Source organism: Sciurus vulgaris (genome assembly GCF_902686455.1).
Source record: "Sciurus vulgaris genome assembly, chromosome: 10".
NCBI classification, from domain to species: Eukaryota; Metazoa; Chordata; class Mammalia; order Rodentia; family Sciuridae; genus Sciurus; species Sciurus vulgaris.
In genome coordinates this window covers 27,394,144-27,420,602 of record NC_136470.1, presented here as the reverse complement: position 1 = coordinate 27,420,602, position 26,459 = coordinate 27,394,144, and the positions used below count along the sequence as shown (strand labels likewise).

The window sequence follows — 26,459 nt, the reverse complement described above, 5'->3', positions numbered from 1 at the left end:
TATTGGCATAGACAACAAAGATTTTAAAATGCCTTGCACAAAAGCTCTCAATTTTTAGCTCAAGGCAGGCATTGTTCATACACATAACATATAATTCAAAATCTGTGTTAAGTCTTGAGACTCAAAGATTTATGTTCCAGAAGTGTTGGACCCATGACTCACGGATTGTCAAATTTAGAAGTAGAGTAATGTTTTGTACCAAGTGGTAGCTGTAGAAGTGTTCCCTGTGGTCTCTGCATGGAAAAGCCAATCAAACAGCTGAGGCCTAATAGCCTTCTAAGAGAAAAATCAAGAAACCTCATCAGCAAGGCTGATGGTTGCCTTTTACATTATCCTTGGAATGAACAAAACCCTTGGGCCCAACTGGCAGCTTCATCTTTACCTTCCTCCAGTCCAAGACTTTCTACAATACAAATCCCCAAAGCCCTGAACATACTCCTCATGCAGAGAAAGGACGATAGATGTCTTTTCCAGTTTCTTAAAGAAAAGTGCCATACCATTAAGTGGTCATAACTAAAGCATTAGGAATTTGGTGACACTCTCAGGCACGGAATTGAAAAACCATATGAAAAAAATCTTATATACTTGTAGATAATCTTTTTTTAATTTAAGATATATCAGTTGAAATCTTTCAAGCAGAAAGTTTGGTCAAGTGAGAACCACTGGTTGAGATCAAAGTCAATGAGCAAATGGAAATCATTGCAGCATCTCTCATTTCCCTAGTGGATATTAGACCACTCAAAATGTGTCACATAATTTACAATCCCTCGATAGTAATTGAATAGACACATTTTGAGTGCACTGGAAGAACACTTAAGGAAGATGGAGTGCAAGAGGACTTGCTTACATTAGTTTTGGCTCCACTCTGGGTTTTGCTTTTAATTTTTAACTTGAGATTAATATCAAATTTGTGGTTCCATCCTATCCAAACAAAAGCTTTGGGAAATGAGATTAACAGCAGCATCAAAGAAATTGTGTTTTTTAGTTTTAGAGACATTGGGTATTTTAATAAGACAGAAGGACATAATCAAACCTGTAATCTGCCATTAATAATTTTCAAATGGCAAAGATAGTATAATACTGCAATAAATAAGGAAAATGTTTTTTAAGCCATTTCCTAAATGTAGAATGGAATTTTCTAAGATTTAGTATAATATTTCTATTTAAATATTTGATATTTTCCTTAGGAAAATGAAAATTTTCTAGTTATGTTTGAAATATTAAAATTATCTTCCTTTAAATATTAAGGTTATCTTTAAATATTAAAATTTTCTTTCTTTTAACACTAATAATTTTTTATGCAGTATTTGCTTTATGAAACTTTCAGTTCCTACACATGTATTTTATCATAGGTTCTTCTTTACACGGTTTTTTGGCACGCAACGTGGAATATCCCTTTAATATATAAGGGAACATAGATCAAAATAGTAAAGATTTCAACTTAATTTTATAAAGATTTCCAGGTATTCTAAGAGTGCATTAGGAAAATGGGACTTGAGAGAAACACTGATTTGAAAAATAATTTTGGTTTCTTCCTTCTTTCTCCCTCTTCTTCCTCCTTCTTCTGTCTTGAGGCATATTTGTGGTATCCACCAATGGTTTTTCCATGGGTCTCTATTTTTCTCTTTAAATATATATATATATATATATGTATATATACACACACATATATAATATATCTTTAAAGATATATATATTCATGTGTATATATACACAAAAATTTTATATATATGCATATATGTTCCCTTGAGTCAAACATTGTAACCAAATTAACTTTCTGGTCACTGACATTTACTTTTAGCAAATAGCATTTTATTAAGAAAAAAAAGTAGAAAAAATAAAAGGAATTAACCATAAAATGCTCATCATGTAAATGTTTTCCCATGTCTCAAGTATACAAGTATAATGAACAATATAAAGGTGAAAAATAGTTCAAATCCTCTCTTTCCTTCGTCTTTGGAAACACTGTGTTGCCTCAGTTGCAGAGATTTGTAGTAAAAATCAAAGATAATATATATTTTAAAACTATGTCAATATTTCTGCCTCTATTTTCTATTGCCTAAATTGGAAGGATTGCTTTTCATATACCAGTGACTGCAAGCCTAAGGGGAACATACAGAAGTGTATGATACAAATTATTAATATCAAACTCCCAAGAAAGGAAAAATGATGTTAATAAATAAAAATGAATTATAGAATAAAATAAGAAAACATTCAGTTTATTTTTAGCACAATGACACAGTGTTAAAGACTATTATCAAAGATGTCAACTTCATTGAAAGGAAAATGTTGAACTGACAATTGCTCCTTTTTCTGTCAAACCTTACTACCAAGATATTATGTCACTTTCTGATTACTCAACTTTTCCCTATCCTACTGTGAAATGTGGCAATTCTCAGAAAGGAACCAGGAAAGAAGTAATACCAAGCATGTTGAAATGAAAGGCCTAGGCATCCTTCTGAACTTTTTGTAAGGTAAAATTTCAGTTAACTCATATTAAATCTGCCTATGAATCTCAAATGTACAGGTGAACATTTTTATGACAACATTCTTTTAACAAGTCAAAGTCATATTTCATATTTCCATGCTTTGTGGATAATAGAATAATATGAAATGTGATGTAGGGTTCATGAAGTTGAGGCAACTAGGAAAGCTAATAAAAAATAAATACATAGTAGTATGATTGCTATGGCAATATCCACAATAAGAAGTTCGTGACTTGAGATCTTTACAAGAACCTATATGCTTTTCTTCTCTCTTTCACCTGGACAATGACTACTTATTGATTGCAGATCACTCTGATTACAGGGATGAACTAGCCTCATGAACTAAGATGAACTAATCTCAGAAAGATTATAGTCTTGCAATGGTAAATGTATTTTCAAATTAAGAGAAGAAAATCAATCACCCAGGAGATAAATTTCTTTTTGTTATTAATTTTTATTTTATAGTACATGTTAAGTGAAGAGGACAAGGTTATCATCATATAATGTGATTTGTATTAATATTGCAAAAGGCAGGGGGGTTATTTAATTCAAAGAGCCGTGGGATAGAATGACTCACTCTCAATGTAGTGACATAACTTAATTTTTCATTTAATTTAAACATAGCATTTTTCTTGTGGTGGTAATCATAAGCAGTATGAAGCCCAGACAGTGCATTATTCAGGTTTAATTTGGGCATGGTTGTTCTGCAGGGAGTAAGTGGCTATCAATTACAGCCATATTTTAACACTTGTATAAAGAGTTATGATATGTGTTAATAGGTTCTAAAATTTAAATTTTCAGAGTAAAACTGGTTGAATAAGAGTTACATATAACCAATAACCCTGAATTTGTTGGTATTTGAATGTTTAGGAAGTATATTAACAAACATGCTCATCAATATATTGTCCTTGACTTAATCCCATCCATGTTGCTGATAGGCAATTTTCTCTCCTGGATGCTACAAATCTGTATTGAGTCCTATGAAGAATTGTTAGGGGGCCAGAGACAGGATGTATCAATCTACTACCCAGGATCCCCTGCTTTTCATTCCTATTAGATAAGTGATGTTTCCTGAAAGCACTGAGGCTCCTTAACCAATGATCATGTCTCTGGTACTTCAAGTAAAGGATCTTCAGCCACAGTCCAGGTGAAGGACAGTCACATACCATTTAACTCTAGTACATGTTCTGAGAGATGAATCGTGCAGTTTTATTCTTGTGTGAATATCACAGAGTTTCTTCCACAAACTAAGGCAGCTACCATATCTTGAGTGATTTAATCTTATGGTACCACTGTTGTATATATGGTTCGTTGCTGACTGAAGTGTTGTCATGTGTTACATGGACTGTTTGAGGTTATTGACAGAGTGACTCCTGGAATTTAAGAGTCTATTGAATTTCTAGATGATTACCTTCCAGACATTGTGAATAGTAGATAAATGTGTGTGTTCATGTGTGTGCACATGCACATGAACACACAGAAGTAGTTCAAACATAAATATTTCATCCTAGAAAAAATAGGGAAATGATAGTATTAAGTCAGAAAACTCAAAGCTCAGCAAATAGTTTCAGTGATAATCTCTAATGTTATAGGCACTGTTTATTAACTAAGTTTATTTTCATGATAGCCCTGAATTAGGCAATAGCATAACCTCCATTCTGTAGATTAGGAAACCTGGATTCAGAGTGTGAGTACTAAGAATGAATAGGCAGTTGTAGAAGGGCCAGAATTTGAATCTAATAAACTAGGTCCAAAAAAGTCCATGTGCTTACTCACCACTCCAGGTTGACTCTCTAAAAGTGAATTCAAATCCTTATAAAACATGATCAAATAGCATAAGACAAAGCTCTACTGAAATGATTTATTTAATATTTGAGTGAAAATAAAAAATAATTTAAATGCATAAATCTTTGGTGAACCTAACTACAAGATTCAAGATCGCTGTCAGAAAGAGTAAGTAAAACAAACAAAAAAAAAGTGAAGAGAGGATAATTCTAATACCATTGGGATATAAATTAAGGAACTAATTGGGAAAAAAATTAACAGAAAAGGCAAAAGTTCAACATGCTAAATTTTTATCAAATAAGCAATTCCTCATCTCAACAACAAATTATACCAGTGCGTAGGACAAAAAGAGTTAACAAAACACTAAACTGGCTATGGAGACCTGAAAGATACCAAAGCCATTAAGAATGAAGTTCAAGCCCGAGACTTACAGGGGGAAAAAAAATTAGCACTACAATGCAACCCTAGTCGGAGTAGGTGCACAGTGCCTCCACCTAAGCAAAACAAAACAGCATCAATAACAAATTACCTATCAGATCAAATTACTTGGTTGTACAGCCTCCATTGTTTACTCCTCCATTTGGAAATAATCATATTATTATTTGAGTTTGTATTAAAATTTATTTTTACTTAGCAAAACTTTTGTCAGCATAAGAAAAAAAAGCAATGTAAAAACTGCAAATATTTAAGAAGAAACATTCTCTAAACATTTTAGGAAATCTGTTTAAGAACAAACAGTTGGTATGCAAATTGCAAATTAGAGGTCCTGAATGGACTAATTAACAAATTCTCATCTGTTAAGCTGAAGTCAAATGATAGGTTTAATGAAAATCATAGCTATACAGAAAGGGGAACTTCTGAATTTGAGTCTTTTCATTAAATCAGACCAAGACTAATCAATAAGTATTTGTGGCATATTGCTCTATAGGTCTGATTATATGATATGCTTCCTGACTTTCCTAAAATGCTAAACATTTATTCTGATCCTACACTTTAGCAATTGAACATCAAGACTGACTGTCTATAATTCAAATTTAACTGTCTTTAAATCCTAATCTCTAAATAGTCTGTTAAATAGAATGCCATTGATTAAGTGATCTACAGTTAAATCAATGACATAAAATCAATATCAGAATTTAAGGGTTTAACCAGGAGTTCTCTAATAAGTTCATGTCATGTAAAATACTTAAAAAAAATGCCTCATCTTTACTTTTATATTATCTCAAAATCTTGAATTTGAAATCTTTGTGAATTCCCAGCTCTCTGGCATGGAAATGTTCCAGGGGGTGTGGTGGGGAAGGGAGAACAGAAACCTGGGGAAGTAAATAATATGAAGCTCCAGGTTTGCTTCTTCTCAGTGCACATTCATCTCTTTGGCATGATGAAGGGCAGATCAACGTTGATTGTAAAAACAAACACGATTAGCACTAATGCAGCATATGTTAACACTGCTGCAGCCTAATGATGAATGAGCTGTGAGCGATGCCAACACCTGTTCTTGACGATGATGCGTGACACCCAACCCCAGCGGAGTGATGAGCTCTCAGACACTGCCATGCCCGTCTTGCTGATTACAGTGGTTTGTGGAGGTCTGATAGCTTTCTCACTCTCAGTCTCTTCTCTGACTTCATTTATTCATTCATAACTTCACAGTTGTCTTTGAGCTGTGGATATCCAGATGTTGATTCTAAATGTATTAGGCACAAGGGGCATATTAAGTTACTCCAAGTCCCAGGGGACTGGCAAGTGTGTCTGCATACCAGAATAATCCCTTCTAAAACACCATTGTTTTCTAACTTGGCCCTGATGTTGATTGAAGGAATCTGGCATCTCAATTGGATTGACTCTTAATTTGGCAATGCCTAAAGGTATTTTGATAATCTCATAATGAAATGAGAATAGCTGAACATATGTGATGGTGAGTTCCATATTTAATACACAAAATGCTTAAGTACAAATATTAAAATGAGGAATTGTAAGTAGTAGAATTCTGACATCATCTTCCAGTCTTGTTTTAGCAAGTAATAGATGACATACCTATCCAGAGCTTCAATAGCATTTAGTGTTCTTTGTTATGTACAATTTCTTGTCCCATAGAAGGTGAATTATTTATGTCCTTACTTCTTAACTCATATCTGGTTACTCTTCTTCCTCTTTGCTTCAAATTCTAGCTAACAAAATCATCTTTCCTATTCCAAGTATAATTCCTTTCCCTATAGTTAGACCATGCCTACCTTGAGGAACTTGTGTGTACATTGTTTTTTCTTTATTCTTATTTTAGAATCTGACACTTCTGTTCTATCTCCAAATGTGTTCAGTCTTTCATTCTTAAGAAACAATCCTGTTTCCAGTTCTTGATCCATGATATTCTCCTTTCACTGAATTTCTCAAATGACTGAATTCATTTCTTTTAATTCTTCATATCTTTTTTTTAACTCACTGAAATTAGTGAATGTCAATTGGTTAGATTACAAAAAATTTAATTTTGCAAAATCTATGACCATTACCTTTTATTTTGTTTCTTTATAATTTTGACTAATATTTATCTTAATGGCCAGATAACAGTTTCCAAAAATAAGGGCAATGTTTATTTTATTTTCCAAAGATAATTTAGAGAGTACATGATGAGTAGGTTCTGAAGCTGAACTCCGTAGATTCAAAACTCTGTTTAAGTACATACTAACTGAATGACCAAAGGGAGGTATATAATATAGATTTCATAGAGCAATAATGAATTAATATATGTATTGTGCAAGTTTAATAGGTACTAAATATCCTATATATTTAGCTAATGTTTCTGTTATTTAGCTATAGTTAATAATTATACTTCTGTAATCCAAGAAAATAATTTTGTGCTTGCACATAATAGATTTGAACCAATATTTTATAGGTAAATGAATGGTATAAATTAATGAATGCTGCATTTAACAAAACCAATACATTGCTACATTTTTAGAATATGTATCTCTGATTACTGTATTGTTAGGACATCATTTCTCAGAACACTACCTTTATCCATAAAGCAATTTCATATTCAAATGTTCTACAGTAGTTACTGATAAAGCTGTTGTGAAAGTTATATGCAGGGCATAGAGGGGATATTTGTGACTGGAAGTTGTTTGTGCAATGGCCTCCTGTCCTAACTTCTATTTTTATAACAGTGATATGCATTCTCCACATAGCCGCCAAAACAGTCGTTTAAAACTATATATAGTATGGCCAATAAGACCCTTCTTGCTTCAGCTCTACACATTTCTGAGTCCATCTGAGTCTTACCTGGCATACAACACATAGTTGCAGTGGCCTTCCTCTTTGCAGAGGTCAAGTTCATCCCTGCTCATGGTATGTCCTGTCCCCGCCCACAGTGTTTTTCCACTGGATCCTGACTTGGCTGACGTCCTCTTGTTAGTGAGACTGTTGAAATATGCCTTCGTCAAAAAGATCTTCCTTGGCCCACCACTCCCTGTTTTATTTTCTTCTTATCATTATCAGAAATTATTATCTCAAGGTGTTTGTTTACTTGCCTATTATCCATTTTTTCCCTCACTAGAATACAAGTTCTATAATGGCAGGGCCTTTGCCTGTCTGATTTATTAATTTGGCCCACTGTCCAGTGCACATAAATTAATATTAACCATCTGTTAAAATGCATTCATAAATGAAGCTAGAGGCAGGAACCGTGTCACAAAGAGCTGTGGAAGTCACACTGTAGAAATGGAAAAAGGCAGCAGAAGCCATCAGGAGATAAGTAAACAATTGGCATATATGTTTAAGACAGCTTTACAGAGGAAGAAGTGTTTGAGCTAGTCTTTGAAGAACAGGTGAAATGAGGCAGGAGAGGTGTATTCCAGAAAACCGTCCTAGAATGACTGGATCATCCAGGATGCCATAAAAGATGAAGTGTGTTCAAGGCATAGTGAGTGAGAAGAGAAGTCTAATTATTGCAGCAGTTTCTTTTAAGCCAGTGGTGGTGGAAACATTCAGATATTGGGAAGGAATCACATTGTGACCTCTTCTTTCTTGGCAACATATTTGGGATGATCGTCTAGTGATTGTTCTTCGAAAAATTCCGCAACTAGAAACCAACATGATAAACATCATAAGAAAAGTTATCTTTTATGTATCAAAATTCGTCTGGTCCTGAAAAATCCCATATAAACTGTATCCTTCATATGGCCTTTGCTGATGTGAGTAACAGAAGGCTAGATACAGTTTGGCCCAACTCTTTAATTTTGAATAAACTGAATTCCAAGGAGGTAGAGAGATCCCTGCAATCACAGAAAATTAATTTATAGTTAAGACCTGCAACATAAATGTTCAGAGAATAGTGCTCTAATAATGACCTCCTCCCTACTCAAATTTAAGTCAGTTTTCAAACATTTTTTAAACGGTCCCATTACCTATTGAAATTTTCTTAATAAAAGGTATAGCAATAGTTTCAAAACCACTTCTTTGGATGACTTTTAATTTACCAAGTATTAGGTGTCTCCTCTGCCAAATCCAATGATTCAGGCATAGCTAGCAAACTTTTTTTGGCTGTCTTAAAAATATTTGTGAGGGATAATAATTCTTCTGATCAGAAATATTGGCCATGAAAAGTTATTAGAGGCCATTCATACTATGTAAAAAAAATGGTGAACTCAGAATCAGTGTTTATTTTTGTAATTTTAAGGATTTTATTGTAACATTTATGGAATATAAAGTAATGAAGGACTCAATCTAGAACCATCTCCCATTTCACTTGAGGGAATAAAAAAGGACACATAAAAATCTCTATTCAAGAACAAAGGATTTTTGGATATATTTATTGCGTAAAGAATTTCTTGACAATTAATGTCCACTCTTCATTTAACAAGCTGTAACCAGTATAAATTTATACTAGCTACTATATTTGTACTATCACTCAGTTTAACTACTCACAGAAAATGACTAACTGTATAACAAAGATGTCAAAAGATGTCTTAAGCTAAAAACAAATGAGAGTCACTGATTCTTTGAAGTTATCCTTTTCCACTGTCTTTTGGATGAAACATTTTTAATAATCTTAACTTTTTTTCTGGTTTACACCATTCATTAATTTTTTTACTAATATTTCACTTAGATGTTTCTTCCAGTGGTATATGTAATTTTGAATTTGAATTTTGTGGTTTCTGAGTTTATTTGCTATTTTAATTGACTATAGATGTAGGGGAATAGTATACAAAGGTTGAACTTCTTTTGAAAAGATGTAAAATTTCTCTATAAAAAATTGTTTTGGACCAAAAAAAGATTTAGAATATCTGTGAATTATGAAATAACAAAAGATTCAACATAGTACAAAGTAAACAAAGTCTAGACTCTATTCCTTGGCTCCAAAAAGCATTCTAGTATTCTTGCCTACTTACTGTCCCCAAACAACCTTCCCTGATAACTGTTCATCTCACTCTCACTTTCTAAGAGCTTGCTCTGTCAGCCAAAGGAAAATGATATTTCAGTATAATTTTCTACAATGACCACCTGTCTTTTTCCATATTTAGATATAATTTGTGCTGCTAAATAAGGTCTCCCCTAGTCATAGAGATTAACTTCTGAATTTCAAACAGATATTTTGTTTGTAATTGCTTTAAGTCATTAGTTCTCAGGATTAAAAAGAAAAACTGGTTATTTTAAGTACAAAAATTTTAGTAAACAGATAAGAAAGAATTTTCCCTCTGTTTAATGCCTTTTGGTGAAACCTCAGGAGGTTGCCATTTGAACTACAGGATGTCCTGCCACGGCCTGCACCAGAGGCAATTTCTGAGCTCCCTCTTAGACAGACTGGCACTCCAACACTCTAACCCCAGAGCCCACAGAGGGTGGCTTCCCAGCACCACATCTGAGACTCCAGCATTTACAGGACTCAACTGCTTTCCATTCCTGCTCTTTAGTGGGTTTCCTTCTCCACCACCTCTGAGAAAGCCACAGTGTCCAAAACAAAGGAAGTGGTCCAGCATCAACAGTCAGAGACCTCCATAGCCTCTCAAGTCCTGCCTCCAAGCTACCCCTCAATCTGTGGTCAAGAATATGGACTAAAGTTTAAAAAATCTTTCACTACACCAAGTCTTATCTATGCTTCTGACTGTCTATGCACTATTACATATTTGGAGATAACGTTCCCTTGTCTTACCCCATTTCCCTTTTTGACCCTCTCTAGACTTACTTAAATGTTCTTCCAAGTGTTGACTCAATATATACTTGCCTATATCAGCATATAGAGCATATATGTATACAAACACACAAATATTTATAAAATGTATATGTGTATGCATATATATAATCAAAATACATATAGTCTACATTTATTAAAATATTTATTTCACCTTTGATTTTGTTAAACTGTTCTCAGCCTCCTCTCTTGAGGCTCACTTTTCATACCATAAACAGTCCAATGCCAGAATCACAAGAAGTGGGCCATTTCATTCAATGTCATTCTAGTTTTTGGGAAAACAGCATTGTTCTGACTTCAGATCCATGATTTGAAGATTTAACAACTCTGCTCTCCTGTATTATTTTCTTTATTTAGTATCACCTCAGAATTAGAAATTGAAAGGTTTAAGTGCCTAAGAGACAATAGAGAAAATATGGTAACCATTTCAAGATGCATGAATTTGTTGATCCCAACTGGACAGAACCTGCAACCTGGAGCCAGGAAGTGCACCACACATAAAGGCATGAAATTTAGAGATGAAGTCTGGAAGAGATCAGGTAATGAAGGGTCCTTGAACATGTTTATTCTCCATAATCCAGATATAGTCTGTAATGGTTGCAACATATATAGGAACAAAGACTATAATTCTAAGATGTTCTAAGGGAGAAAATGAATAAAATAAGTCATTACTAACCAATAATAAAAAAAAAAAAAAAACGGAGTGAGTACTGTTTAATAGGTATTGTTGTAAGGACTTGAGAATTATTGAAAGGATTAAAATTTTATTCTAACCCTGAGAGAGCTCTTATTCTGGTTTGAGAAAGAGTATTAAGTAAGCAATTAAAATCCAGACATATGGTTGAAATTCTTGAAGATATTGATGAAGAATTACTCATTTTCTTGGGAATGCATAGGATACTTTTGAGATGGAGTTCTATTTAACTTTGCTGAAAGTGTGTATGTCAATAGAGGCTTGCCTTTCTCTCTGCATCCAGCAGTGGACAGACCTCTTGGCTGAACTTCTATGAGTGCAACTCAGAGAAGCCATGTCTGCCTCTGCCTCCAATTCCTAACTGTTACCAATTTTAAATACTTCTCCTGGAACATTACAGTTCTCTTAGCAAATACTATTTTCTCTTGGCTTCTGCCTCATTTCTGTTTTGTCTAACTACTACAAGCACAAAGTGGTAACTTATGTAATAATGCTTTATTTTTATACAATATTGCCAGAGATTTTAATAGTTCTGCATATGTCTTCCATCTTCATAGTCATGGTTTTGGTTTCTGTATATTTCCAAGATGATTGATTACACTTATCAAGTTATTAAGAATGTATATTCTCCATAATGTTACTTTTAATTTTCCCAATTCTATTCAAGAAAACTGCTTTTGGTGATATTATTCAACACTAAAGACCTGCTTTTATTGAGGCATTGTTGAATTAGGAGTTCTGGTGAACATGTGACTTTCTTCTCTAGAAATAGCATTCATTCCATCAGCATCTATAACAGGAATTCTTTTTTTGTTTGTTTGTTTGAATATTCTGCATTCCACTATAGAAAATGTCATTGAGGTGGGGCTTCTTACAAACAGCAGAAAAAATTAGCTGACAGCAAAAAAGGCTATGGACTAAGTTATTTATGCTTTTCTAAAATAGTTAAAAATTTTTAATTGACATTATTTTAAAGCTGTATTACCTCTGTGTGGTCCTAATTTTTCCATTTAGGATAATGATGAAATATTAACCAGAAGCTATGAAGAAGCAAAACAAGCATTATTTCCTATTTCTATATGAAACCTTGTATCATAGACTTTTCCTGTGTTCCACATTGGTCTTCTTGCTTTGGCCAATGTCAGTCCTTCGTGAATGGTGTTCTCTGTGGAACTATTTGCAAGGAAGTTGATATATTTGATACGTTAATTGCAGAAAATTCTTGATGAATGCAATTGCTGAAAGCATATTGATTGTATTATTTTGTTTATCTGCTGCATTTCATTTCTGTTAACTAGTGGGGAAGAATCATTCATGTGCAATTTAAAGAGGACTGTTTCTTTTTTAGAGCTTTCTAACTCTCTCTAGCAGCTGTTAGAGGCCCAGGACAGAAGTGGTAATAGAAATGGGAGGGCAGAGTTTATAACCTTCTTGGAAAATTGGAGGGGAAAAATGCCTCCTTGTTCAAATTGAAAAATCTTCCTACATCATTTAAGAGAATAATCAGCGAGTAAATGATTTCCATGTGGTTGATTTATGTCCATGCAAATCTGTTTTCAACTAGTTTAACTTATTGAACATAGAATACCATCAGAGAGTTTATCTTTTCACTTTTATTAAAATACTCTCAATCTGATATTACCTGTTATAAAATAATAAAGGCCTTTGACTTTTGATGGTTTGACTCTTAATTCTTCAATATTGGTGGTGAGCAAACTATATGCATTCAGTAGAAATGCTTCTTTGAATTTTGATCTTTTCCCTGGCTAGTGACATGCAGTGGGATCCTCCCCTACAGTGCTGGGTGATAATAAGGAGCTACTGTTCCAATAGGCTCTGATACCAAGGGGAAAACACCAAGTACTGCAGCATCCTGGGTTGCTAAGTTATGATGATCAGTGGGTTGAGTGTATTAAACACATTTTCAACTTAATGATTTTTTCAGCTTATGATGGGCTTATTGGTCATGATTTCACTGTAAGTTGAAGAGCATCTGTAATAATATTAGTCAGGCATGGTGGTGCCCACCTGTAATCCTAGCAACTTGGGAGGCTGAGGCAGGAGGATCACAAGTTCAAAGCCAGCCTCAGCAACTTAGTGAGGCCCTAAGCAACTTAGCAAGAAAGAAAAAGGGTTGGGTGTGTGGCTCAGTGGTTAAGCACCCCAGGGTTCAATCCCTTGTATGCCCCACAAGAAAAGAGCTTAATATAAATCAGATACTATCATAAATATTTTACATGTAAGAACATAATACAAAACCCAGATAATTTCTGATGACTTACACTGAGGGTATTGTATTAAGTGAAGAGACAAAAACTTGGATGAACTAAATATTATTTTAAACAAAGTTTCCAACTTATCACTGATATTTTTATATTATTATTAAACAATCCTGCTTTTGGGGAGTGACTATTAAGAAGTGTTTCTATTAAATTCTAGTTTCTAAACTAAAATCTTGTCAGTTCAGAGGACATGGTTGCTCCTAGCAGTTGAACTTTCTGCTTTACAGGAGTGCTCATGTATAGTAAGCATCCTTCCATTTGAAAACAATTGCTGGAAGATGGTGCATTTCGTGTGGAATGCGTTGTGGTGGGCGTCTCAGGCTTGATGGCTGCCATGTCTTAAATAAAAGATATTCAAGAAATAAATGCCAGGTGGTCTGGGAATATTTTGACTTATGTTTTTGAACTCTTGGCACCCAGCGTAACAAAAAGACTTTCATGACATTTAATGCGAGAAAAATCTACAATTTTATTGTTTGTAAATGATAGCCTCTTCACCAAATACCATATTCCCTAATTATAAATAACTCTTTCACATTGAAATGATCATTTTTAAAATATATACTGTAAATGACAGTTAATATGTCTTGAGGATGATACCTCTGAATAAAATCCAGTGGAGAAAATTTGAAAGATTCTTTTTCTTTATTCGCCCTAAATCAAAACCTTGGCTACATAGAATTTAGAACAGTTGTTTGTGGAAAAGTTATTAATAATAACATGTACTCATACTTTGCTTATATGGTACTTTTTAAGAAACTGACAATTCATATTTACTAAATGTATCTGTTTTTAAGAATAGTTTTTGCTAGAGATTTTAATTCTAGCTTTTAGAAATATATTTATGCAAAGTATAGATTATAATTTCTTTGGACTATATTAACATAATTTTACTTCATATTTTATATTATATTTTTATGGTTATTAAATAATTTAAATTGGCAGTTGGTAAAATAAAAACATATTTGCAATTATTTTTGAAGGATAGCCTATATTAATAAGTATATAGCTGCTGGGACTTTAAGCAAAGAAATGCAAATACAAATGTGCAAGCCAGGTCTTCTTTTTCATTATGAAAGAAGAGAAAATTTAGAAAATTCACTTTCTAAATAATTGTTCTCTGCCCTCCTTCAAAAGATGGATCAAATATATGCCAATGGAAACTCTGTCACCTATGCTTCTACCAATATGTATACATTAAGAGTTGTATTTATTGAGTTTTAAAATATGAAATTACAAGTGCACAATCCTGAAACTTTCAGGCCAACGAGTCAACAAATTAAGCATGATTTTATTAAAATGCTAAGGATACTCTTGTTTTTTACTAAGAGTAAAATTTCCTGCAGTGATTAAAGTACACAAAATGTGATGGATCACAAGAGGTGTACTATTTATTCCTGTGAAAGAATGTGTGAAGTTCAACATTCAAAGATTAAGAAGATATATTTTCCTGAAATAATGATATTTAATGTACTTGTGTTTGGAATCAAATCAGGATGGTTGTAAAATGGCTGTTGCTTCTCTCTTTCATTCAAAAACAGTCTGTACTAATTAAATACGAAACCTGAAGGAAATAAGCTTACTTTAAAAATTAATTTCCTTATGAAAAAACTTTTGAGAATAAGCTGAACATTGTTCAGGGCTATGGTATTCTTACAATAAATGAGAGAAATCAAAATAATATTATAAGAACATTTATCCATAGCAAAAAAATTGCACACCAAATCATAAAAGATACTAGTATAAAAGCTACTCTTAAGCCATGACTAATTTGAGAAAAGTTATGACTATTTAAAATATGTAAACGATCTTGAATGTTAGTAAAGCAATCAGTAAAATACTAAGAATTTATAGACATTCAGAGATTTTTTAGATGCTTAACATTTTTATCAGTGTGTTTAAAAGGTTTTATATTAAGGAATGCATTTTTTTGTGGGGTGGGGTACTGGGGATTGAACTCAGGGGCACTCAACCACTGAGACATCTCCAGCCCTATTTGTATTTTATTTAGAGATAGGGTCTTACTGAGTTGCTTTAGTGCCTCGATTTTTCTGAGACTGGCTTTGAACTCACATTGATAAATGCATATTGTACAAACGTTAATGATATTAAATCTAAATTTCCTAATTTTTGACAGTTGTGATATAAAAAAATGTAAATGTCTTTGAAAATTGCTTTCAAGGATAGTGCATTTGATTTCATATCTGTGCATCCTTTGTCAAGGGTGACTTTTCCTTCGATTTTTAAATTAAACTGTCATGATATCCTAAATGATACATCATTGCAGAATAAGTGCTTAATTTGCTAGTCTCTTATCTTAGGGTTGCCCTCAATAGCTGGTTGACTGTAAGGTTACAGCAACCTATCCCTATGGTTGCAGATGGTGTATGTGAAATTATACAATATTTGATTCCTATTTCTGAGGTTATCATACATGATGCCTTTTGTGAATCAAACAACCTGTCAGTATGCACACATGTAATAAGCTGTGATCATGCATATGCTATAGAATAGATGCTGCAGAGCAGTGTTATACATGGCCTTGCCTTCTGGGAGCTTTTCCAAAGGTCAAAAGACAGGGCCATAAAATAATACCAAATTTAAATCCTAGGTAAACAGTAAGATAACTAGGCCTGGCCATATTGAGTGTGCCCATTGGGATTCATAGTGAAAAAAAAAAAAAAAAAAAAACTTGAGAAAACAAAAGATGAATCTATAAAATTCTTTAAGATCTAGATGAGGTAATCTATTGATATTTTCTTTCTATATTCAACTTATTTTACCATACCTTTTGAATTTTTTTTTTTCTTTTGGTACTGGGTGTCAAAACCAGAGGTTTTTTTTTTTTTTTTTTTTTTTTTTTTTTTAAACACTGAGATATATAACCCCAATCCTTTTTATTTTCTGTTTTAAGACAAGGTTTCACTAAGTTACTGAGGCTGGCCTCAAACTTCTGCTCCTCCCACCTCAGTCTTCCACGTAGCTGGGATTATAGACCTGTGCTACCATGGCTGGCTTAAGATTTTTCTTTTAAGCTTGTTTTACACATTGCAGGAACATTTGCTCATTATATTACATATTTTACAACGTTTTATTGATTGTCCAGTATTTTATCATGTGCTTATGTCAGGCTTTACTCATTGCTATTGAACAATTAAAAAGTTTTGAGTTGATAATTACATAGTGAAGTGCACCAAATAGCAGAATTATCTGTACAAATAGAAGAGATTTATTTTTTAATGAAGTAGTGATTCGTTCATTCAGCAACATTTCATGGAGCACCTGTTAGGTATCAGGGACTGTGTTAGTCAGCTTTTCATTGCTGTGACCAAAATACCAACAGGAGCAAGTTAGAGGAGGAAAAGCTTACTTTTGGCTCAAAGTTTTAGAGCTTTAGGTCATGGTGGGCTGACTATTGCTTTGTACTCGAGGCGAGGCAGGACATCATGGCAGAGGGAAGCTTTTCTGTTCATAGAGGCCTGGAAGCATAGAGAGAAAGGGCAAGGGTCACAGAGAGGATGAGCTCTTCCAGAGCATGCTCCCAGTGACTCGCTTCCTCCTGCCAGATCCTACCTGCCTGTAGTTACCATCCATTTAGACCTTTCAAACTAGGATGACTGATTAGGTTATAGCTCTCCTCATTTAATAATTGTACCCCTAAATATTTCTGCACTAATGTTTTGGGGACATCTTCTATACAAACCATAACAGGGACTGTGCCATGATGACACCACAGAACCAAAAAAACAGACAAAATTTCCTACTGTTATGGACCCTACATTTTAGTGATGAAGATAAATGTAGATAACAAGCAGTCTATAAAATAAATAATGTGTTTATAAAAAGTTTAAAAAATAAAGCAGATGGAGGGGATAGAAATGTCAGTGTGATTAAAAATTATAGGTAGTGTAGTCAATGAGAACTCACCAAGAAGACAACCCTTGAGTAATAGCATGGAAAATTTGAGGGTCTGGCCATATCTGTATCTGATCTGTATCTGGGGGAAAGAACATTCCAGTCATTGGAAGAGAAGACTGTTTCCTTCATGCATGGTAGCTGTTCACCTAAGACTGGCACATACCCCTCAAGTAACAAGGAATCTTGAACAAGAGGTACTCATTGATTGGAGAAGAAAATAGACAAATTTTGCTTTAGTAAGCTCATTATTTCTGAACTCAATATAAGTTTGTATCTAAGAATTCTAATATTTTAAAAGTCAACTCAATCTATTCTGATCATCAAACTTTCCTGAAAACTCTAGATACAGTGACAGACATTTTTTTCCTCATGAGTTTTCTTGGTATCATGGAGAATGAAGAGCTGGTGAAAGAAAAAAAATGCAGTAACAACCTGGAGCAAGTTTAGTGATATTAATTCCATTCTTATTAGGAGCAAGAGCAGTCAAATTCAGTTATTTCTTAGGACTCCTTGTTTTTTTTTTTTTTTTTTTTTAAGAAATGGGATAATTTTATTTTATTTTCCATATTTGTGTTGAGACATTATAGCTGTACATAATGGTGGGATTTGTTTTTACATATTCATACATGCACACAATGTAACAGTATAATTTTGTCAATATCATTCTCCAATAGTTCCCCTTTCACTCCCCTTCTCCATACCCCTAGTTTCTGTCCTCTACTGTACTGATCTCCCTTCTATTTTCATGAGATCCCCCTCCCCACATGTCTTTTTGTTTTTCCTCACTAGCTTCCACACTAGGACTTTTATACTCCTAAAGCATTTTACATTCTGGACAGAGTGAATATCACAGCCCAGTGAGCGATTATTTATATGGGCGGACCTGATTATAGAACTCTGTTAGAAAAAGGGTATTTTTGGATGCTGATAAATCCTCAAAACAAATATTGTATTAAGATATACATGATGTTTTCTTTTAAGAGTATTTGGGGTCCACCACATGTCTAGCAATTGTGATCATCCACTTGAGAATGTATAATTTCCTCATTTGTTGATTGAGATGACTATAAAACAAAAATGATTATGTAATAGCCTAATGAAAATGCCAAGTAAACCTTAACTAATGTGTGATGAAATATGACAGCAGATATGATAAATAACTTTAATTTCAATATCCTTAGTACTATCACATAATATTAGCTTCTTAATAAAACAATCTAATGACTATGTATTGGCATTTTGAAATAAAATTTAACATATTAATGTTTTTGGTCACGTGCATTCTTTCTGCTGACTTTACGATTGAACATTTACATGCTACAGAATCATATTTGACAAATCTCCTAACACCCCAAATTATGACCAATTCCAAAGTGCTGACATTACATTGGTATAGAGTATTGCTGCCTCGTAGTAGGGCCTAAAGGCCTATGAAGTACATCAACGTTTTCAAACTACTGCTCCATTTCTTACATTTTTGTTTCCTTGACTATCTAGTGATTAACATTCTTGATTTTCTATTGCTGTGCTTCTTTTATGTTGGTGTCAACATCATCATTTGAAATGATTCAACCGCAATCTTATATGAATAAAATTCAGCTTTCCCATTGATACAATAGCTTTTTTGCTCAGAGAGATTTAGAATCATGATTTTCCCCTTAACAATTTCCATTTTAAAAAAAGAGACATTTTTCCAAGACATTTTCCAATAGATGACATTTGTTGAAAAAGTTGAAAGGACAAGTACGCAAAAATCAAATTACTTTAGAGAGATTTCCTCTTTCCTCATAGACATTTGGTTAAGGTATACCATCGACTGTCTGACATACTTAAAATGAGGCCAAACAGATAAACATTTTCCTCACTATTTTCCAGTGTGTGTTCTCTGGACACTTGAGTCATTAGATCTCTTTTGGGCTTGAATCGCAGTGCATCTCATCTCCCCTATTAAATACCATAATTTTCATTAGTGTTCTTAAAGTTCTGATATTTCTTACAGCAAATAATCTGATTAATCTTGCTTATCCCAGTATTTACTAAACTAAATGAGGGAATACATTTTGGCATCAGACCAATTAACATATTCTGGGACTATTTTTTCATGGGCAAATGCTGCTAAAATGCCTTAGCAAGTGCTGCTAAAGTAAATTTTTAATTGAATTAACAGAGATTTTCAGTTTTGTAATGTTTTAGTGGACAGTTGATACTCGTCTGTGATCCTCAATTACTGACCTACTAGAAGTGGGCAGGAGGATGGCAGTTGGTTGCTTATAAAAAGATATACTCAGAGCACAGTTTTAAGATTCCAATTCTTGGCAATTAGCCAGCACCATTTTGGAAAGAGTAGCTAACATATGTATTTCATGCTTTGGATTCTATGGAAATTCACTGAATTAGAGGACTGTAATGGATTGTACAGCATTTCCTATAACTGGCCTTCTGTGTGGGAGAGATTGGTATTTACTTACAACACATAATTTGCTGGGAGTTCCAAGGCTCTTTAAACCTGTCTTCCTCACATCCTATCACTCTATGAAATTCCAACCTTGGAGCTCTTCCATTTCTCATTTGAATTGGATAATCAGAAAAACTCAGTCATTTTCTAACCTCATACCTCTGCTTAGGATTTTCTCTCCCCTTGGCTTTTCCAACTCCTTTATGCTTCAAGCAGTACTCATAAGAAATCTTTGCTACCTTTAAATAACCCTGCCTCCCTCCTGTGCTTCCTCCTTTTCTCCATGTGACAGCTATTGGTCCAGTCTTCTGAAAGGTAAATCCAAATATTTCCTCATTCTTCTATTTGGCTTGCCTTTTTGTCATTACACATCCTATGAAGTACTGTTAATGGGACACAGGTATAATAATCCACCAACATTTTCATAACCAGAGGCTATGTTTGCTTTATGATTAAGTGTTGTGCACAGAGGAGATGCTCAAAATTGAATGGAAAGGCGACTTAAAATCTGGCCTTAGCAATCTCTTTATAGTAGGAGAATAACATGAAAATGGAGACTAGAGACTTCTGAGTTTTTATTAGTTTATTTACTTAACCAATTTATACCTCTAAATGAGGAATTTCTTCTTTAAGACCCAGGTATTTTTGCTGTATTTCTTTATTGTCACTTGCTTCTGGCCATGTTTAAAAATAAAATCATGGTCCAATGAGAACATAATCAAGTTTTGTTCTCTTATTCCCTGCATATATGACTCTTCACTAAATTTAATTTATAACTATAAATTATTTTGTAAACCTTTTCACCTTTAATTATTTTCCAATTTACCAAAATATTTTTTTAAGTAGTACAGAAATTCCTATATAGTTTTCATCCATCTTCCCAAATGGTAACTTCTTACATAGCCAATTACAGAAACCAGGAGATTAATTGAAACAATTTTATTAACAAATTTGTAAACCTCTTCAAGTGTCCTCAGTTACGTAAGATCTTTCTTCTTGGATAAGAATTGATCCAGGATCCAACATTGTGTCACCTTAGTCCTCCCAAATTTGACATAGCCTCAGTTTTTCTTCTCCCATCCTGACCTTGACATTAACAAAGAGTACTATCTAATCATTTTGTAGAATTGTCAATTTCCACTTGTCTGATGTATAAGCAGTCACATAACCTTCAGAAATGTATTTATATTATCAGGAATATTTGTGAGGATTGTTAGAGTGGAAAAGATTTATTTTCCCAAATACTTTGTTAAATCATATTTTATTTTTCCTGTGGTGAGAGTGCATATTTTAGAGGATATTTTTAAAAGTAGAAAATATGTTATTTTTCTTCTTTGCTGATGTTTTTGTCCTTTTTAAGAAAGATTTATGAGATTATATTTCAGAGCTTGGTAAGGCACTGTTAATATGAGAATACATATTTTTTCAAAATATTTTTAAAATATGAATACAGTTTTTAAAAACACATATTACATGTGTTCTTTCTTAATAACCTGTAGGTTATTAAGATGTTGAAATTTAGTTGTTCAAGGATATCTCTTAATTTTCCTGGCTGAAAAATTTCATTTGATTGATGCACTTCTTCAGTGAATATCACAGAAATCACACAAAAAGCACTTTAAAATATGCCACATTTAAATTGATTGGTTAAGCATCCTTTGATGTATTTAGTTTCTTTCTCCCCACTTTTCAATATGACTTTCTTTCTGAAAAATGTCCCAGATGCGCGCCCTCTCTCTCTCTCTCTCTCTCTCTCTCTCTCTCTCTCTCTCTCTCTCTCTCTCTCTCTCTCTCCTTCCCCTTTCCCCTTCCTTCATTCCTTCCTTGGCATTGCACATGCTAGGCAAGCTCTCTACTCCTGGGCTATCTCCCCACCTCTGATGCCTGATTGTTCAGTAGTTTCCCTACTCATTTGGAACACTTTTTGCATCGACTCATTTACCATAACCAATCTGTAATCTGGTTTCTTTCCTCATCACCTCAATGAAACATTTCCCTCAAAGAGTGCACTTTACTTGGTATGAACCACATCTGTTAACCACATGCCTTATTTGACCATGTTAGACACTCTTCATGAAACTCTAAACTCATGATATCTGACATACACTCTCTGCATTCTCTTTCTTCTTTCTTGACTCTTTCTTCTCATTTTTACCTTTTCTAACTTACTATATATATGCTCTCATAGGCTCCTAAAACTTCTGTTATCACGCTTATGCATGTGATTTAATCTTCATGTCTAACGTAGATAATTGTCCTGAATTTAGTTCTGAATTTCCCATACTTTTCCAACTCAACCACCAACCTAAAGTCATTAAAATGTCCCTTATAAACATGAGTTTCTTGCTCTTACTGGGCTCCCTCACTTGGACTATAGTTAAATCCCCTCATTTGGTTCTTTCATCTCACTTTGTCCTTTGCTGGCTAACCATGCTATATTCTTCATCTGGATTTTTCTCCCTCTCTCTTGCTCCATGTTTGAACATATTGACTTTTCATTTATGTACAGTTTAAATTATATCTCTGTGATACCTACCCTGTTCAACTCAAAAAGAATGAGAGGACTCTTCTATTTGTAATGAATGTCCCTGTGTTTTATCATTAGTTGTAGGTGTCTGCATTGTTTTCCTCAATGGATTATGAATCCCTCAAATGATCTTTGTGGGCTGCATCAACTAGTCCCATGTCGTTTTTCTATACTGATTAATAAATTGACCAGAAATGAATCACCTCTGGGTTGTTGTTTTGTTTTGTTTAATTATCAGTCTTGCAAACAGCATGCTCTTCGGGATGATAATGCTACACTCTAATAGAGAGATCATTTGTCACTTTAAAAAATCCATGTATTCATTCTTTCATTTATAAAATAAGGGTAGGAAAAACTAGAACAAAATAATGCATTTCCCATCAGAGTAATATATTGGGAAATTATTTGAATAAAATTGTTTTAACACTAAAGATGCTGAGGCAGTTTGTAATCATTTGGTGACTTTGTTGCTCCTATTAGTGATCCTTAGATTAAATGGATACCTTTTCTGACACTTGAGTTCTGAAATGTAATTCATGTTGTTTTATCTATTTAGAACCTCTTGGCACCTCCAATTAGTGCTTAAATCAGAAAACAACAACAACAATATAGATATTAGCCTTAGGGACAAAAAATATAAATGCACATTTAAAACTATTCAAAGATGAGTGTAGACATTTTAATCACTGAAAACATTCAATGAAAAAATTGAGTTATTACAGAAAATCTACTAATTCACTGATAGTTTCTGGATCTTTGTTAATAAATATTGAAAATTGCTAAAATATTCATTATTTGGGGGAAATATTTGTATGCCTACAAATAAGTGCAGTCACTTATAATCTTTTTACTTTTCAGGAGCTATTTCTGAGATGAAGACAACTCTCAGTGTCAAGATTTGAACAAAGAATGAAATATGCAATGTGGTAAGTGACTTTCATATAGACCAGTGTAACTAAGTTCCACTGGGGTTCCATTGTGCAGCAGTTATCTTTTGTCAGTTGCATTCATATAAAATGCATAATTATGGTAGTCACTGTTGTAAGCAGTTCTGACAAATGACCCAATTATATAAAAATTGGTCTACTTTTATAAGCTTATTTTGATAAATTTGATGTGAAAGACACTTGAGTGTCACCCGTCTCAGGTAATTTTTACTTTGGGTTTTAATCAGGGCAAATTTAAGATAGCTTGTGTGATTAAGGCATATATATATATTTTGCTCCTATAGCCACAGTTTGTTAATATGACATCTCAGATTACAATACTGGTTTTAATAGCAAGTCAAGATTACAGTCTCTTAAAATTGGTTATTTAGGTTACTCAAACTGTTTGATATACATATGCAACAGTTGAATAAATATGTCTTGATGTTTAAAGGGTTTTTTAAAATGTACAAAAGCAGGTTAGTTTTACATAGTTTATAAGAATCTCTAGTGCCTTGGTTCTACAGTGAATTTTAGAACTATATTTATTGGGTAAGGATTCTTTTTACTTCTCACACAATTCAGAATGCCATCTCTAGGGTGTCCCAAAGAATGAGTGATAGATGGAGAATGCAAAGGAAAAATAAAGGAAGAAAGATGCAGAGTTCTTCCTGGTGCATGAGCAGAGTCACACTGTTGGCTGTGTACTCTACTCCCCAGTGCCATGTCACCCCACCAAGTGCCCAAGAAAATGCTGTATGTTTACAATATCATGAAGGAATAAACTATATTTCTTCATATTTATCTGATTTCAGAAACAACTAATAAGTCTCTATTTAGTTAGCACCTTTCTTCTGAACTAAAAGTTCTTAAATTAGGATCAGAGTAAGTGCTATATAAGGTAGTCAGTAATCATTTTGGAAATACAAGCAATATATGTTGCATGTGTATTCCTTTCCTTTTGAAGTCAGTGGAGATAGTAGGTTTATTCAATTTTTCAAGTATATTGGTGACACAAAAATTTTTACCTAACATGGTTTTACAACTTTAGAACAGATGTGATTTATACAAAGATTCTGAAGACAGTGTAGAGTTTAGTGTATTTATTTTCATTAATATTGCAAGTGATGTTAGCTGTAAATTTTGTACCTTGTGTTCCCTCTTAAATTAATAATGTTCTTCACAGGGTAAAAACTATTCAAAACATTTTTGTTGGTACTTTTGCATTTTTAGTTTGCTTGTTTGTTTTGTTTTGTTTTGTTTTGTTTTGGGTACAGGGATTGAATTTAGGGCCTTGTATGACTTTACCAATGAATTTCATCCCCATACCAGTACTTTCCATTTGTAAGTCTCTAAAACATGAACTGAATTTGTATAGTCATTCTTGGAAAAAAAAATAAATAAATATATAAAAATCCATTTGCGTTGGTTTTATAATCACTATGCAAACTCTTAAAATAACTTTTGTGACTAAATGTATATTTTTGTTTTTTTCGTTTTTTTTTGGGGGGGGGGCGGGGGCGGCGCTAATGTTCCCTTTTTAGGTAGTAGTCAAAAGGTGGGTCCATTCCAAGTTTTCTTAGGATTCTCCATACTGCTTTCCAGAGTGGCTGCACCAATTTGCAACTCCACCAGCAATGTAAGAGTGTGCCTTTTTCTCCACATCCATGCCAACATCTATTATTGTTTGTGTTCTTGATAATAGCCATTCTAATTGGAGTAAGATGAAATCTTAGAGTTGTTTTAATTTGCATTTCTCTAATTACTAGAGATGTTGAACACTTTTTCATATATTTATTAATTGCCTGTGTGTCTTCTTCTGTAAAGTATCTGTCCAGTTCCTTGGCCCATTTATTGATTGGGTTCTTTGTATTTTTGGTGTAAATTTTGTAAGTTCTTTATAAATTTTGGAGATAAGTGCTCTATCTGAAGTATGTGGGAATAGATTCTCTCCCATTCTGTAGGCTCTCTTTTCACGTTATTGATAATATCCTTTGCTGAGAGAAAGCTTTTTAGTTTGAGTCCATTCCATTTATTGATTCTTGCTTTAATTTCTTGTGCTTTGGGAGTCTTGTTAAGGAAGTCTGATCCTAAGCCAACATGATGAAGATTCGGGCGTACTCTGTCTTCTATTAGGTGCAGGGTCTCTGGTCTAATTCCTATGTCTTTGATCCATTTTGAGTTGAGTTTTGTGCAGGGTGAGAGATAGAGGTTTAATTTCATTTTACTGCATATGAATTTCCAGTTTTGCCAGCACCATTTGTTGAAAAATGTATATTTTTGAAAGACATTACTTTTTAAAAATATTCTGCTGATATCAACCCCTATAATGTGAATATCAGTCTCTTATCATCTCCAAGGTTTTGTTTTGTTTTGTTTTTGATTGCTTTTGCTCACAGTTACAAATAGAAAACCAGTTCTCCCCCAGTCATATGTATATAAATATATATAAAATACATAAATTATGTATACATATATTTGTGTATATAACATATAAATTATATATACATTTATTTTACTTTGCTGGAAATTCTGGAACTGATTTGCTCTGCTTCCTACACAATACCTCCATCCCTGCAAATACAGAAAATTTGCCTTTCTGCCTCCATGTTCACTGAGGATGGTATTTTTTCTTTGCTATTACAGCAACATATTTTGTTTTCACTGAACACTATTTACAAAGGTTCTCAACCTATGTCTATACTAACTGATGAATCACTTTCTCTTTTTATTTAAATATGTCAGTTATAAAGAAATAGTTAATGTACTTTGGCAATTCTTTTGGTGGGGGAGAGAGGGAGATGATGCTCGTTTCTACATAAGCCCCAGGAAGCTTCCCATACCAGCTCATGTCTCTATTTGATGGTGAATATGTTCTCCACCTGAAAGATATTTGAAGCTTTACTCATGGCACTAGAAGTCTTTTTTGTAATATATAATTTTTTCCTCTGGTGAATTGTTTTTCCAGAAGAAACAGTTGAAATTTAATAAGATCAACATAGAAGGCCAAAAGTTGTTCTGAGCTGTGGTGTTATTTCTCAGCCAGATGCTTGTCTCTTCTCCCCAGCTGCAAAATTTCTCTGTACACAGGGGTCTCGTTAGTGCCAAGGGGGATAAGCAGAAAGGGATGGAAATGTAGTTGCTGTTGAATGGATGACCCCATTCGCTCTGACGCCAGCAAGTTTCGTTTTTCCTTAGAATC

General features: G+C 33.6%; 1 protein-coding gene across 8 annotated transcripts in view; it reads left to right on the top strand.

The window, feature by feature from the left end:
- The window catches only part of LOC306638119 (uncharacterized protein), a 734,580-nt gene that overhangs the window by 349,634 nt on the left and 358,487 nt on the right, over positions 1 to 26,459 (top strand). For all 8 annotated transcript variants that reach the window (XR_013757357.1, XR_013757358.1, XR_013757359.1 and 5 more), the window contains one exon: positions 23,190 to 23,257. The gene's annotated coding sequence lies outside the window, so the exon portion shown is untranslated. The remainder of the gene's footprint in view (positions 1 to 23,189; positions 23,258 to 26,459) is intronic.